At 36.6% G+C, this 16,752-nt stretch overlaps 1 protein-coding gene across 4 annotated transcripts in view; it reads left to right on the top strand.

Annotated features, from left to right (window-relative positions):
- Positions 1-16,752, top strand: part of FGF12 (fibroblast growth factor 12) — a 603,053-nt gene that overhangs the window by 452,093 nt on the left and 134,208 nt on the right. The window lies entirely within an intron of this gene.

Genomic DNA, 16,752 nt, shown 5'->3' with positions numbered 1-16,752 from the left:
GGAAGGGGAACATCACACACTGGGGCCTATCATGGGGAGGGGGGAGGAGGGAGGGATTGCATTGGGGAGTTATACATGATATAAATGATGACTTGATGGGTGCTGACGAGTTGATGGGTGCAGCACACCAACATGGCACAAGTATACATATGTAACAAACCTGCACGTTATGCACATGTACCCTAGAACTTAAAGTATAATAAAAGAAAGAAAGAAAGAAAGAAAGAAAGAAAGAAAGAAAGAAAGAAAGAAAGAAAGAAAGAAAGAAAGAAAGAAAGAAAGAAAATACAATATACATTAGGAGAGGTAACAATCTGAGGAATATTTCAGACACATGAAAGAATAAGTCACGTCCTCAAACACTATAGACGCACACATTTACATACAACCAATCTGTATGGTAATCACAGGCCAATCTCATCCAGAATTTCTCAGTAACACAAATCAAGTTTGAATGTACAGAGTGTAGTCAAAGGTGATATAATTTCAGATACAGATTTCTCCAAATTGGTGGTAGCAGGAAAGCTATTTCTACTTCTTGGCCTTCCCTCAATCTGCAACAATCTTCTCCAATTTCTTCCGCCTATCAAAATCATGCAAAACCCAAGTGAAACTACATCTTTTGTGAAGCATTGTTTTGAAGCCTCACTGATATTGATTGGATATTTGTCCCCTCCAAATCACGTGTTGAAATTTGATCCGCACTGTTGGAGGTGGGGCCTGGTGGGAGGTGTTTGGGTCATGGAAGCACATCCTTTATGAATTGCCTGGTGCCGTTCTTGAGGATTTGAATGAGTTCTCACTCGTAGTTCCCATGAGATCTCTGTGTTAAAAAGAACCTGACGTGTTCTCTTTGTTCTCTTGCTCCCTCTCTCACCATGTGATGTGCAGACTCCACCTCCCACATCTCCTTCCACCGTGACCAGAAGTTTCCTGAGGCCTTACCAGAAGCAGAGGCTGGTGCCGTGCTTCTTGTAAAGCCTGTAGAACCATCAGTAAAATAAACCTCTTTTTTTTTTTCTCTTTGAGACAGAGACTTGCTTGTCACCCGGGCTGGAGTGCAGTGGCGCGATCTTGGCTTACTGCAACCTCCACCTCCTGGGTTCAAGTGATTCTCCTGCCTCAGCCTCCTGAGTAACTGGGATTACAGGCATACACCATGCCTGGCTAATTTTTGTATTTTTAGTAGAGATGGAGTTTCACCATGTTGGCCAGGCTGGTCTTGAACTCCTGACCTCAAGTGATCTGTCTACCTCGGCCTCCCAAAGTGCTGGGATATTACAGGCATGTGCCACCGTGACTGGCCAAAATAAACCTCTTTTTAAAATAAATGACCCAGCCTCAGATATTCCTTTATAGCAGCACAAAATGGACTAAGACACTCACCAAGTAGAAGTATTTCTTTCTTCTTTTGTTCTCCGACCTCCTGTTCTTCTATTGTTATCTTTAATCATCTTCATTTTTCACTTACCTATCTATCTCTAGTTAATTATAAACTCTGAGATCAAGGGACAGATAACATTTTTCTCTTCTTGTTGCTAAATCATTCGGTGATTTGCAGATAGCAGAGTTCAACAAATGATGATTGATTGACTGATTAAATGAATGAACAAATAAATATATGAGTTAATGAAGCTGAGAGAACATTAGTTTTTTATGTTGGGGTGACTACTGATTGCTGTGTGCCATGCACTGTGTTCAGTCTTGGGTATACAATGCTGAACTTGCGCTTGCCACCACAGCACTAATGGTCTAATCTTTTAATAACGGTTACAAATGCCTTCTTAGTGTTATATTCAGAAATGTAGACATTCTACCATTTTTGAGAATGTGTGGAAAAATCTGTGACTCTTAAAAACTGAACACACATTGGAGTACAGAAGTGAGCTTTCGAGAAATATAGTCAGCATAAAGAAACCTACGGGTTCAGCTATCAGTGCCTAAAAATATTAAAGATGTTAACTGTATCAAAACAGCCCTGCTAACTTTGGGGATGTTAGAGATTCTATTTCAATCTCAAAACAAGATTCCTTTTTGAACTTATCCAAACCATTTCTTGCTTGAAGTCCTCAGTTTTATAATCAATTGCTCATTCTCCTGACAAATGAGTATTCTGGGGATTGATTATTGTAAAGCACTTTGCAGATGAAAGGCTTATATAAATTCTAAGTGTTATTGTTATGTCGTGGGTGATGTGCCAGGGAAATATTGACAAAAGCCCTTATTTGCTAAAGCCTGCCTTGATGTATTAAACTCCTGCTATAGAACAGTGCCTCTGGGAGTCTTGTATATTCTTTTCTTTAGATATGTGAACTGGCAATTAAAAATAATTATATTGCAGTACTCTGTCATGCCAATCAAGAAATCTGCATTGAACAGCACAGGATGTGGTCTTTGAGTTCCAATTACCAAACAGTATACTTTTCTCTTCCCTTTCAAACAAAATATTGCATCTGAACCAGTGTAGCAATCCAGGAGACGTTTGTAATTTTTAAAATTTTTGCTTCATAGCATATTTGCAGAAAAGTGAGTGAATCAGTCTTGTTTGTGGGCTATGACTCAAATCATGGGAAATTCTAGCCAAATAGGTTTCTCTCTTTTTATTTTTTTGAAGCAGACATACCTGTATTTTGACCCTCGGACTTTTATTGTTCTTGACAACATGTGCTGGTAGAGGGGATAGTAAAGGGTGAGCAATAACCATGTTGTGCCAAAAAGAAGTCTAGATAATGAAACTTGAACAAAGCAATTTGAAAGAAGTTCGGTTCTCATTTAGGGGCACTTTGCTGACTACCTGGATTTTATTCCTTTTGTAAACTTGCATGTAAGCCTGTCTTCTCTGGGTTTGGGCTAAAATGTGTACAGGAATAATGTTATCAGTGCAAATGATAGAAGAGAATTAGGTTGTACAAGCTAAGTACTCCACATGTTTTTTTCTGAAATCTAAAGTTTGGACCTTAAAAGTATTTTATTTTTAAATTTGACATTATCAAATTTGCAGGACATTTCTTAAGGGATTGTAAAAGTTTCATACAGAATTATAGATTACTTGTGTGCATTAAACTTGTAAAGAGCAATATTTCATTTCTTATGAAGACCTAATAATGTTCTTTACAAAGAACTAAAGAATCTGTACAACTAAAGATGATAAATATTAATATCATGTTTTGGGATGTTGTCTTTTCTTATTAAATCAGGACAATTTTTGAAGAAATGAGGCTGAACAAATGAGGCTGGGCACAGTGTCTCACACATGTAATCCCACCCCTTTTAGAGGCCAAGCCGGGGCTATCACTTGAGCTCAGGAGTTTGAGACCAGCCTGGGGAGCATGGCAAAACCTCGACTCTACAGAAAATGTGAAAATAAGCTGAGCATGATGGTGTGCACCTGTGGTCCCAGCTACTGGGAAGGCTGAGGTGGGAGAACCACTTGAGCCTCGGAGGTCAAGGCCATGATTGTGCCACTGCACTCCAGCCTGGGTGACAGAGACCCTGTCTAAATAAAATAAAATAAAATAAGATAAGATAAGATAAGATAAGATAAGATAAGATAAGATAAAATAAAATAAAAACATTGTAGGCCAGGCATGGTGGCTCAGGCCTGTAATCCCAGCACTTTGGGAGGCCGAGTCAGGTAGATTGGTTGAGGTCAGGAATTTAAGACCAGCCTGGGCAACATGGTGAAACCCTGTCTCCACAAAAAATAAAAATAAAAAAAAAAAAGGAAAAAAACAAATAGTCGGTGTGGTGGTGTGTGCCTGTGATTCCAGCTACTTGGGAGGCTGAGGTGGGAGGATTGCTTGAGCCTTGTAGATGGAGGTTGTGGTGAGCTGTGATAGTGCCTCTGCACTCAGCCTGGGCAACAGAGCAAGACCCTGTCTCAAAAAAATAAAATAAAATAAAATTTTAAAATTAATTAATTAATTAAATATTTCTATTGCAGTTTTAAAATCATAGTTGTATTGGAATAGCTATGAAAAATAGGAGTGTTTGTGATAAAACTAGTCTATACCAGCTTGATTTTGACCAAGTATTTCAGGGAAGAGAGTTGAGTTTGTATGAGATTCACTCTTCTTTAAAGATAAAATCTAGATTTACCTTTAAGACAGTCTATCAAAACAATCATTCTAGGTTGATATATTTTAAGGTTGCTTCCTGTTGAAACGTTTCATTAAGATTCCTGCTGTGATTATATTTAGCTCTTCTTCATTGGCTAGAAAATTAAAAGAGAAATGTAGACATTAATTTGATGTATCCACACTTGGATGTTCTGTCTTCGAATTCTTCTTAAATATAACACATTCTTTTGAGGTCTTATGTATGTTGAACAGTTATTCAGGAGAGATGGCATCTGAAGTCCATACTGCCATGGGCAGTGATTCTAGTTGGGTGAGGCATAAGGAGATTCCTGGCATATTAGTGGTGCCAGTGGTTATATTCAAAGGTCATGATGACCTAGTGGTATAAATATTTCCAAAATTAACATGCTGTTTTGTAGTGGATAGATAAGTGAACTGGGAGTGAGGAAATGCAGTTACTAGTTCCAATCCTGCCACTGACCCACACCAAAAAGTACAATGCATCGCCAGAAGGCTCTAGGCAGTTCTCTCAGATAGGTCTGCTTTTGTAAGCCAGAGAGAGCAGGAGGTGGGGAGGTGCCTGAGTGCTAGCAAGAGAGTGAGGCAAGATTCAAACCTTTTTTCTCCATCACTGTGAGTCTTAAAGCCTCATCATTTTTTGTCACTAGAAACAATATGTTTACATCTGCATAGAACTCCTGTCTTCGATTGGTAGGATAATTAACCTGTTAGAGTCCACTGGTATTATTTTAAGTTACAGTCTTATGGCCAAAATTCTGAGAGTTTGTGTCTCAAGAAACCAAACCTCTTGATGACTTCCTAGGTTTATATGCTCAAGGGAGCCCTCTTAGTGTTAAACAATATGTCTTTATAGAGAGATATTATATTTTTCTGAAAGTAGTTACCTAATCTAATTAAAGTTTATTTACCCTGATCAATTTAGAAGATTGCTGTTGCTTATCTTTTATTTTGTGTTATAGTTGCAAAATTTTTCCCTATCAGCCAAAATATGTTGGAAAATCAGGAAGAAAGCAAAAAAGCATGTTAAACATTAAAAAGACAAATTGTGATGTCTTTCTATACAGTCCCATGCACTTTACTTGTAAGTGTAGAAATTATTCTGCTTTTGTGTGATCTGATATCTGTGCTTCTCCCAACCTAGGTGGTTTTGTTTCTTTGCCTAAGGAGATGGGAAGCTACACTTAAAAAGGAGAAAAAGAAAAGAGTGACAGCGATAACGGGGAAGAGTGCTATGACTGGAGTGTTTGTGCCCCCTACATTCATATGTTGAAATCCTAACTCCTAAGGTGGTAGTTTTAGGAAATGGGGCCTTTGGGAGGAGATTAAGTCATAAGGGCTCTCAAAAATGTCATAAGTGTCCTTATAAAAGAGACCCTGGAGAGCTAGTTAGCTCCTTCCTCCAAGTAAGGACTCAGTGAGAAGGTGTATTAATCTGTCTCACGCTGCTGATAAAGACATACCTGAGACTGGGAAGATAAAAGATTTAATGGACTCACAGTTCCACGGAGCTGGGGAGGCCTCCTAATCATGGTGGAAGGCAAGGAAGAACAAGTCCCATCTTACAGGGATGGCAGCAGGCAAAGACAGAATGAGAGAGAAGTGAAAGCGGAAACCCCTCATAAAACCACCAGATCTCATGAGATTTATTCATTACCATGAGTACTGGGGAAACCACCACCCATCATTCAGTTATCTCCCACCAGGTCCCTCCCACAACTTGTGTGAATTATGGGAGTAAAATGCAAGATGGTTTACAAACCAGACAGATGGCCTCATGTATTGACCAGAAGAGCAAGCACTTACCAGACACTAAATCTGCCATCACCTGAATATTGGACTTCCCAGCTTCTGGAACTGTGAGAAATAAATTTATATTGTTTATAAGCCATCTGGTTCAGCTTCCCAAACAGATGAAGATAAGCAAGAACTAGGAGAAACAACCCTGAATCAAAAGAAAAGGCAGACGAATGTTGAATATATATTAGAAAATGTTCCACACAAAAAGAAGGAAAGTGAAAGGTACGGAATCTCTAAATCTTTAATTCATTATAAATGGCAGTCAGTGCTACATTCGTGAGAAGCCCAGTATTCTGAGACTTTATTCACGTGCATTGTTCTCTTAAGAACCTCACAAAATTTGGCACTTCCTTTGGATACAAAGGATCTCAAACTGATAGCAAATCAAAACACTAGAATAATCCCTAAATCAAATTAACCTTGAGGGCATGAGGATGTGGTGATGGACAGATATGTTAAGTTTTATTTTAGAAAACCCTTGAGAATGAGGTTCAAATTTAGCACTGGAAAAATGACTGGAAATCTCCAGATACGTACACGTCATTTTCTCTTCTGTTAACAAACTATAACAGGTAAATTTTCATATGATTTTCTTTTATTTCCCAAGAGAAAGTGTTTTTCTTCCTCTAAATTCCACCTTTTTTTTTTTTTTCCGGAAAACATCACTAAGGCACAGAATTAGATTAACCAGAGAAAACTTTGATTGAGTTAAATGAAATCTCTCTCTTTCCTTCTTCAATCTCTCTTCCTTATCTGTCTATGAAAGAAATTTAAATGAAATTCTGAGAGATCATATGATCAAAATTAACTCTCAAGAAGTCAGTTGTTGGCTTATGCCTATAATCCCAGCGCATTGGTAGGAGGAAGTGGGAGGATTGCTTGAGGCCAGGAGTTCAAGATCAGCCTGAGCAACTTAGCAAGACCCTCATCTTAAAAAAAATTTTAAAAATAAAAACCTAGCTGGACATAGTCGCACCTGCCTGTAGTCCCAGCTACTCAGGAGGCTGAAGCGGGAGGATCGCTTGAGCTCAGGAGGTCGAGGCTGTAGTGAGCCATGATCACACCACTGCATTTCAGCGTGGGTGGCCACGCAAGACTCTGTCTCAAAAAATTGAAAATAAAAAAGAAGTCAGTTGTTCAACTGGTATGTTTGTGTTGAAGTGTGTTGCTTGTTGTTTTAGATATGTATGTTTTAGATAGAAAGTGAGGCAGTCAGAGAGGGAGACTGACTTTACAAACCAGAAAATTGTATAGACCGTTAACATCTTTTCTGCCATGTTTATTTCAGTATCTTAGACTTAAAGCAATTGCATACATATTTGAATAAATGAATGAATTTTCATTTAATATCCTCTCATTTTGTTATTTTATAAGTAAGACAATATAGAAAGAGAATAGACTCAGATGTTTCCATTTTCCTTTATTAAGATGAGAAATTAGCACTGATTAAAGGCATTTTGAAGCAATCAAGGTCACTGTCCTCAAGTAAATTATCACAAATTCTCTTTATGAAACTTAGAAAAGGATGCTGACTCATTGCAACATATTGTTTTATGTTTGTGACTGTATAATATTCTGCAAACACTAAAAAAAAATTGTTTAGTATTCCTGACACGATGACCAATAAAATGCCACAAACACAAAGCATTTGAAAAGAAATCACGTGATTTGTCAATAGCTACTTGGTCCATATGTGAACACAGTAACTTGCCCTTAGAAAGTCGCTTATAACATGCTGAACAAACTTCTGATTCCGAGCAATAATAGTAAGTAGTTTTAAATTTACTATGAGTGTGATCAAAATTTGGTGTGAATTTTAGCCATTTTCATATTTTGGTTGTGTCAGCACATGTTTTGAGCTTTGATTACGATTTGCCTTCCTATTTCTACTTAAGTGGTGTTTCAAATTGGGTTAGATGCATGGTTCCAATGCCAATTTGATACACATATTGTCAAATAGAGCACACTTTGCTTTTATGAGGACTTTGGGAAAATAGTTCTTTTTTCCTTTTAATTAAGATTCACAATCTTTTGCTCCATAAGTTTAGTGTCAAAGGTTACATAACTTTAGTATTTCCTTTAAAACATGGAAAGAATGTCTTTCTATGGCTAATTTGTTTCCATATATTTATTTCCCCTACTTATTTCCATAGGTTTCTCACATTTATTCCATTAATATATACCTTTTGCTCTGTATTAGTAAGCCAGTATTTCCCAGAGTATTTATTTGAGGAATATTTTTGGGTGATATTCTGTAACAAACCTCTGGCAGTGGTGATTTTTTTTTTTCTTTTTTCTTTTTTCTTTTTTTTTTTAGACAGGGTCTTGTTCTGTGGCCCTGCAGGAATGCAGTGGTGCAATCTTGGCTCACTGCAACCTTGACCTTGCCCAGGCCCAAACAATTCTCCCACCTCAGCTTCCTGAGTAGCTGGAACCACAGGTGTGTGCTACCACACCCAGCTAATTTTGTTTATTTTTTATAGAGATGAGATCTCACTATGTTGCCCAGGTTGATCTCAAATTCCTGGGTTCAAGTGATCCTTCTGCCTCGCCGTTCCAAAGTGCTGGGATTACAGGTATGAGCCACCATGCCTGACCTGTAGTGATAAGTTTTTAAAAAGTAACATCCGTAAGATTCTCAAACTCTTATGTCCATAGAATAATTAATAAATTAAAAATGTTTTATAAAAATATATACACATATATCAGATATTCTTAATATCCAAGAAGCTCTCCCACTCAATGGTAGTAAATCACCAGATGATAATAAGAAAAGCAATTTATTTATGCACAAATACATGTACAGTCCATGAACTGGAGATATGATATTTTAATATTATTTAATAAGCAAGGGGTAGTGACATTGCAAATGTATATAGATAGATAAATACACACACATATATGCAGAGGTGAAAAATACACACATGTCTAGATGTTTTTCGATGTATATGTGTATATACATGTATGTTATATACATATTTTTTATATGTGTCCTTTTTTTTTTGAAGTAAATAACTTTATAGCTTTCCAGACCAGAATTGATTATAAGACTCCTATATTGTTATTAACAAGGATATAACCTACATGTAACTAGTGGGGTATTTTTGTGTTTTAACAAAGAGTCACTTTAATACAATACGGTTTAAGAACCTGTCTTTTCTGTGCAGCAAGTGGAATTTCCCAGCTAGTTACATGAAGAAATAAGTATCATGATGTGTTGGAAACTTGAGAGGTCAAATCCTGGCCCTGCTACTCACGAGCAGCACAACTTGGGCAAATGAATACTCTGTGAGTGTCAGGTCGCATGCTAGGTGTTTTACATGCTTTCTCTTACTTAATCATTAGCCCATTTAGATGCTGTAAATACTGATCTACATTCTAGATGTATATTAGCATAGAAGCTGAATTTCTGAGAAGAAATGTATCTAGAGTTGCATGACTAATAAATGTAACACCACAGGGTTGGGCTTAGCTGTCTTCAAAGCCTTGCTCTTAACCATTGTAACTAGGAATTGTACTCTATAGACAGATCGCAACTCCTACGACTTCCCCTTCTTTCACTGCTTTATGAAAAACTCCTACGCCTTTATCTGAAGCCGTGATTTACGTATTACTGTAACATAGAGATACCATCAGTAGGCAGTGTAGTGCAGCCCAATCTTTTAAAAAGCTAATATTTTTAATTGAGAAATCATAATTGCATACATTTATGAGGTACAGAGTGGTATTTTGATATATATGTACAAAGTTGAATGAATAAGTCAAGCTAATTAACATATTTATCATCTCACATAATTTTCTGTGGTAAGAAATTTGAAATTTACTATCTTAGTAATTTTGCATTATAAAATATATTATTATTGGTTATAATCACTCTGCTGTGCAATCCATCTCAAAACTTATTCCTCTTGTCTAACTAAAAGTTTGTACCCTTTGACCAACAAATTCTTTGCCTTTCCTCCATCCCCAGCCAAGAGGAGATATTAGTTGGGTCTAACTCCAAGCTCCCATGCAAAGCAATCATGTTGCAAATGTCACTTGATCTCTTTGAGCTTCAGTTTTCTCATCCATAAGAGAAAGATGATAAAACCTTTTCTGAAGGGTTACTGGAAGGTTGAATGAGGTACTGTCAGCTGTGTTATAAAATAAGTTATTATAACTGGGCTTGATATCTCCTTGTAATCCCTATTTTGTAAATCCTACTTATTCCCCTGGTAAAGAGAGAACTGGCATTTATTGGACATCTAATATGTACCAAGTGCTTTATTTACACTAATTAATATTAACTACAAACTTAGATATTTGATGTTACTCTAATTTTGTAGTAAATAAACAAAAGTTAAAAGTGGTTAACTCTCCCACATAATGAAACTAAGAAGAGATACAGTCAATAATCCCACTCTGGCTTGTTTGCTCTTCTCTCTTGCAGGCTGGAGCTAGGCCTGTGCAGTACCCAGCAAGATTCCAGTCTCTTCCTCACACATGTCAACTTAGAATGGTCACTGTATTTTCCCATTTGAATCCTCTACTTGTTTTTTTCTTCATATCTTCCAGTGACTGTTCCTTCTTGTTTTATTCTTACCTTCATTTTGGCACAAAAGCTGAGATGCGATCCTTTTGCTCCAAATCACCAGTCACATTATCTGTTTTGTTGTCATTGTAGCACTTGTCACTGTCTGAAATTATTGATGTGTTTAGCGAGGCACTGATGGACTCAGTCAAAGGAATGTAAGTTCCATGAGAGCAGGGACCTTGTCTATCTTCTTTGGTCCTGCATCCCAGCATTTAGAATGGAGCCTGGCATTGTAAATACATAATCAATAACTGTTCAATAAATGAATGAAAGATGCTCGGCTATTTCCTCAAATCTATTTTCTATTGTCAGAGGCTGATCAAATCATTTTAAATATAACCTTCAGGTTCCTGCGTGATTATCAGTGTTTTCCTTGAATGTCACCCAATTTCCTGGAAAGATTTCTTGGTGGTAATAGACTTGAGTATCAGTGAGTGGTTTCCTCTTGTAGTAGGATGTCAAGGGCACTTGGACACGGGGCTTTCTTTGGTATCATGAATGGTAGTTCTATGACAAAAGTTAAGCATAAAAGGCATGGTACATATGAGAGCTTAGGAAATGTTGAAGATATTTAAAATGGAAATACAGTGTTTATATCCTGAGTGCACAGTTTGCAGCCAATCTTAAAAGTGCTATTTCAAATAGAAAAATGGATTTATAACTAGGGCCCATGTTCCTTGGTAACCAGCACGAACTAGTTTTGGGATAGACTAAAATTTTGTCTACTTTGATATTGAAAAGCCATTTGATAAGAATTAATTGGAGCTCTATTGCTTGAGTACATTTATCATTGCCAAAATCCTAATTATGAACACTTTATAGTTGATGATTCAAGAAAATAGGATGGCCATGGATGAACTTTCAGGCTGTCAACTGGAAATGTGGAATCATCAATTAAGATATAACTATCATTTGTATTTTAAATATAAATTTCATCTGGATATCAGCTATAACAAAAGAGCATACCATAATTTAGTAAAAATTTAAAAAATTAATCACAGGCATAAATCTAATTTTGAAGGAAGATTCATGAATCCTTTGGGAGAACAGATACTATATTTTGTCTTTCTCTTAAACGATACCTAGATGGTTTATGTAATTGCACTTCAGCTTTGATAGCACTTCTTGATGTCCGTGTTAAGTGTATTCTGCATTAATTGCTATAAATTGCTCTGGTTCCTGCTGTGAATTTATTTTTCTGTTAGGCAATTGTTTGTATTTTGTGAATGATGCATCTTTGTCACACGGAGTAGCACTGCAGTTCACAAACTAATTTTTTCCCTGCCCTGATCGCTTGAAAACTTGTCACTTCTACCCAAAGTTACGCCTGTAATGAACACCCCAAATCCTGAAGCACTTTTGGAAGATTCTATTTTTTATTCTAAAGCCTTTCCTTCAACTTATTTCTAGGGGTGATTAGTGATTAGTGCCTTATTAACCAGTAACTGACAATAACTACATTTTCTTGGTAACTGAGTTTATCAAAGAAAGTTACTACACCAGGAAGCCCTTTTTGACTTAGGCTGGGTTGAAGAAGTATCTTTTGTCTGTGCTTCTGCTCTAAGATGTTTATATTTGTCATAGCATTTGCCACTTTTTTTGTTTTGTTTTGAAAATAAAATAATGTATCCCTTTCCACTAGTAGATAGTGAGTATCTCAAAAGCAAATGATCCAGATGCCGTGTCAAGCTTTATAAACTCAAATTCTGGCATAGTTCTTGGCACACAATAAGTATTAAGTAAATAGTTGTTGAACTTGAAATCTAGGTGAATACTCTTTTCATTTACATTCTCAGAGTCATTTACGGTTTTGCAATCATTTGCCCCTCCACTGAAGGACCCCAGTCTACTTTGGGGTTAGTGGTTTTACTATTTTGGCTAGCTTTTTCAATGGAATCTCTTCTCACTTGTGCTAGCTTTCAGAGCTTTTCTAATCTGCTTTGAAAAGCTGCTAGAGTTTTTGAACTGCTGCTTCTCGTCTGCTTTGATGCAACAGACCAGATAACTAAACACATTAAAACAATAAGCTAAATTTCACAGACTGTTAACCTCTGAACAACTGCTGAATAAAGGTATATGCATAGCATTGTGTTAAATATCATGAAGATAAAAAGAAAATACAAGACACAGTTCCTCCCTGATTTATTTGGAAAGACAATATGCAAAAAGGGAATACAATTTGAGAATGAGATAACATATTCAGCAGTGAAAGGTTAGGTGCAGATGAGGGTAAAGGAAGCAACACTAAAGGAATTAGTAAACAAAGGAAGGTTCATAAATTATCATGGTAGGCTATATGATTAGATCTAAACCTCGAAAGTTAATCACAAAGAAACAGATAGGGTGATTGACAAAATGTTTTTGGAGAAAAAAGGTTAGTATAGTCAAATGCTATATTTTTCTTATTTCAAGCCTGGTAATCTTTAATTTATTCTGAGTCATTTGGACAATTCCATTAATGTTTGATCATTAATTTTCTATTTCAGCTTTTTTTTTTTTTAAGTTTGTAGATTGCCTTATTATCTTAGAATTGGATAGGATGGAAACTCTGAAGAAAACATTTTGAAAGGATGGCATATTTTACAGCAACCCTTCCTTACATTGGAAGTGTGCATGCCATGGCTCAGCAGCAGATATATAGTGTCTTAAAGTTTCCCGTAAGTCGTCAAAACCCTGTCCTATCATGAAACTGTTGTGTTATTTGATCACTTGTTGATAAAAATGAAGATAATTAAACAAAAATCAATCTCAAGAATATGCTCAGAACAACCATAAACCGTTGTCTTAAAAGTTTTGTGAATATTAATGAACACAATAGATAAAAGGATTTCTTTTTCATTCAGTTTTTTCTTCATTCAGTAAGAATTAGTCCATTCCATTCTCTCTTCTGTACCTTTTTTGGAGATGATTTAACATTTCCTTGTTGAAAACCTCTGTGTCTACCATTTGCAAGCATATGTGAAACAACCAGAACTGGTCATGATCACAGAAATCAATCAATTCAATCAGATTGCACATCATTCTGAGCAACTGAAAAAAAAGGATAACAGATTTCTTGCTGCTTTAAGTTCCCCGTAACTCAGTAACACCACAGTACTCAGCACTAGTAGCAGTGAATTGAAACAGTGAGTGGGAACACTTGCAAACAGAGTCTACCATGGATGCATATTTGAGTTGGAGGGTTGTCTGATTCGGTGAGGACCTTTGGGAGGCTTAATGGCTCCATCAGAAAATTAACCTCTCTCTGATGGGCGCCAACAGCTCATGGAATGGAAAACATAACCAGAAATCCAATGATATACAATTCAGAGCTTCAGGATTGATCCTTTTACTCCTTAGCTTTTTAAAGTTCCTGTTGTAGCAAAAGCATGTCTGTTACTTCAAGATTCAGTTGTCACCTCCTTATTGGAGTTTTCACTTGCTTCAGATGAATGAATGACTGACCTTCTCTAAGCCTGCCATTCTTTGCTTATATGACTAAGTTTGATATATTTTTGTTTAATTTATTATGTATCCATCTCTCCTAAACTGCAGTCTCATCAGGGACAGGCACCAGGTTGTACTAATTTTTGTGTCTCCAGCACATTGTAAATACTCAAACATTTGCTGTCATACTTGAGGAGCACACGGTTAGTTCACTCAATTATCTTTGGTTATTTCCACCAAAAACAAGATAACCTTGATATAGTCTAGAATACTGTCACAATAGGATGTTATTTCTTTTACTTCATGCAAGAAGTTTTAATTACTAAAGGCAGCCATGAAAATAATTTTAGTTTGACCTAAAAGGTGGTTCACAGCATAAACACCAAAATGAAAGTATAATTAGCTTTTGGACATTTCACTTTTATTAGAGAGAAAGTGAAACAAGAGCTTCAGAATTTAAAAGAATTTCAGGTTGTAATATGAAATGACAGTAACTGAACTATACTCACATGAGAGATTCTTAGAAAAATGCTTATTTACATAGGCCGTTTTTGAAAAAAAATACAGGCGCAAACCATATCCGTGATATTTAATTTACTCATGTCGCAGTCCCTATAATAAGCTGATATTCTTCTTAAGTCATTGATCTAGAAAATCAGTTCTTGATGTGAAGATATTTGCTTGAGATTGTAGTGAAAAGCGCATGAGGTTTAGACTCAGGAGGCTTGAATTTTAGTACTGGCTTGGCCTATTAGAAATAATGTGCTTATGGCCAAGTTCCTTTATTTCTTTGAGGCTTATATAGCTCATCTGTAAAACGGAGATAATAATTCCACTCTCACAGGTATTAATTGCTTATCAACTACTAAGGGTCATGGGGATTAAATTGGCAGGAGATGATTTATATTACATATCATTTCATAGGGCAGCAGTGTACTCAAGACTTGAACACTGCATTTGTCAGGTCATGGTAAATCCCAAATAGTACTTAGTATACTACAATAGCTTGCTATACATCTGTGTCATGTGTCTTCGAATAAAGGCTATGTCTCCACTTGTACCTTGGTGGAACCGAACTAGTGTAGCTCCTGGGCAGTCCAATCAGCTTGTTGAATGTAAATCCCAGTAACATACATAACCTCAGAGTTACCAGCAATCTGATATGAGCCTAGTGCTTGCTGCGTAACACCAGGGCCAATGGGTTAAAATCCAGCTTCCCCAGTAGTTTTCTAGGTGACTCCAGGAACTCATTTCAACACTTCCAGCCTGTTGATTCTATGACTTTATGAAAGCCAGTATATTATATTAGAGGTTGTCTAGATTTCACTGCTTTCTGGGTTAATTAGGAACTTGAGATTTGGAGTTTTGTTCTTCTTATTCTCTAACTCTATTGATTTGCCTTGAGAATCATAACAAAAATGATTCTCTCCCTGTGGAATGCCAGATAAAATGCTGTTCTGCAGTGTGACCTGCTTCTCAAAAATCAAATAGATCAATACATTTTGTTCTTCCTATTTTTTTTTTTAAATCTCCTCTCCCTTCTGTCTCATCTCCTGCATTTAGCTAGAGTCTCATATCCTTGGGAAGCTAAATTGCAAAGGTAATACTATGTTTTTTACATTTGTGTTGGAAACTTCTAGTGTAAAGATTATTTGAAGGACAGAGTAGCATATAGCAGCAATTGGGGCATATTTTAGCAGGTATCTCAAAGAGTTTTATCAACCAGATTTCCATTTGAGAATACTAATTGAACATCCACAATGGGCAGGGTGCCCTGTGATCATCAGCATGTCACCAAAGGTAAAATGCAAATATTCCATGCGCCTCCTCATCAAGAACTTTCTAGTGTAGAAAGAATGTTGAGGTTTGGAGTAATGATTTTCTAGGCTCTAACTAGCAGAAAACAGGGACAAGAGTGCACATGAGGATCAAAGTACAGTTTTATTATTAGTGGCAAGTGTCTAGTAGTTGGAAAAGCTGCAATGCAGAATTCAGTGTTGCTCTAAGACAGAACTGTAGGATTATTTCTGAGTCTCTGAATTAGACCTCAGAGCCTACCTGTGGAGAAAGCTGTGTCTGTAAGTGATCCCAAATGCTCTTATGCATTCAGCTTCGTGGAGTTTCTCTGGCAGAGCAGGAAAGAAGGATAATTTCAGGCTTTTATGAGTGCACTGAGATGAGAGAACCTGGGCTCTGTTTTAGAAGTGCTGACCGCGTGGAAATAGGAGAGGAATTCTTTGTCGCTATTCAGGCAGTGATATAAAGTAGTGCTTCCCCCACTGACCACTCTCCCACCACCTTTTAAACCTAAATAGCCCTATTCATTTTTTACATGGCCCAGTGAACATCAAGTTTTGACTAATGAGATTACCTGCATCTCATATGGAATAAAGATATAGGGAGGCCACTGAAAATTGGTTTCTCTGTTGTGACAAATAAAGAGGGGAAAATTTACCCTTCTAAGAGAAAATGAGATTCTCTTCCAACCAGTAGTGATGACATGTGTACACAAATAACTATTCTAAGTAACATCTCCTAAACATTGAAATCCTGTAGCTATTTAATTATATGTGTGTGAAAATTATTTCCAATCCTTTTGTGAATAGAGCTGAATATAAATGATCAAATAAATGCTTGTGCTCAACCTCATCCTTTAACGAAGAGTTTAGTTGCCTCTCTGATGTCAAATTATTAAAGATAATAATGTTTTTGTTTGGAAAGAAAACAAGGTGAATCACAATATTCTACCCAGAGCGAATCACAACTGAAAAAGAACTTTTCATACTTTTATTACTATTATAAATAACATAAATAATAATAGTTCTTATAGACTGTGGTTCCATGTGTGCTAACCCC

This window comes from Rhinopithecus bieti, unplaced genomic scaffold, assembly GCF_001698545.2.
Source record: "Rhinopithecus bieti isolate Rb0 unplaced genomic scaffold, ASM169854v2 scaffold_5626, whole genome shotgun sequence".
NCBI lineage: Eukaryota > Metazoa > Chordata > Mammalia > Primates > Cercopithecidae > Rhinopithecus > Rhinopithecus bieti.
This window is presented reverse-complemented; position numbering and strand designations above follow the sequence as displayed.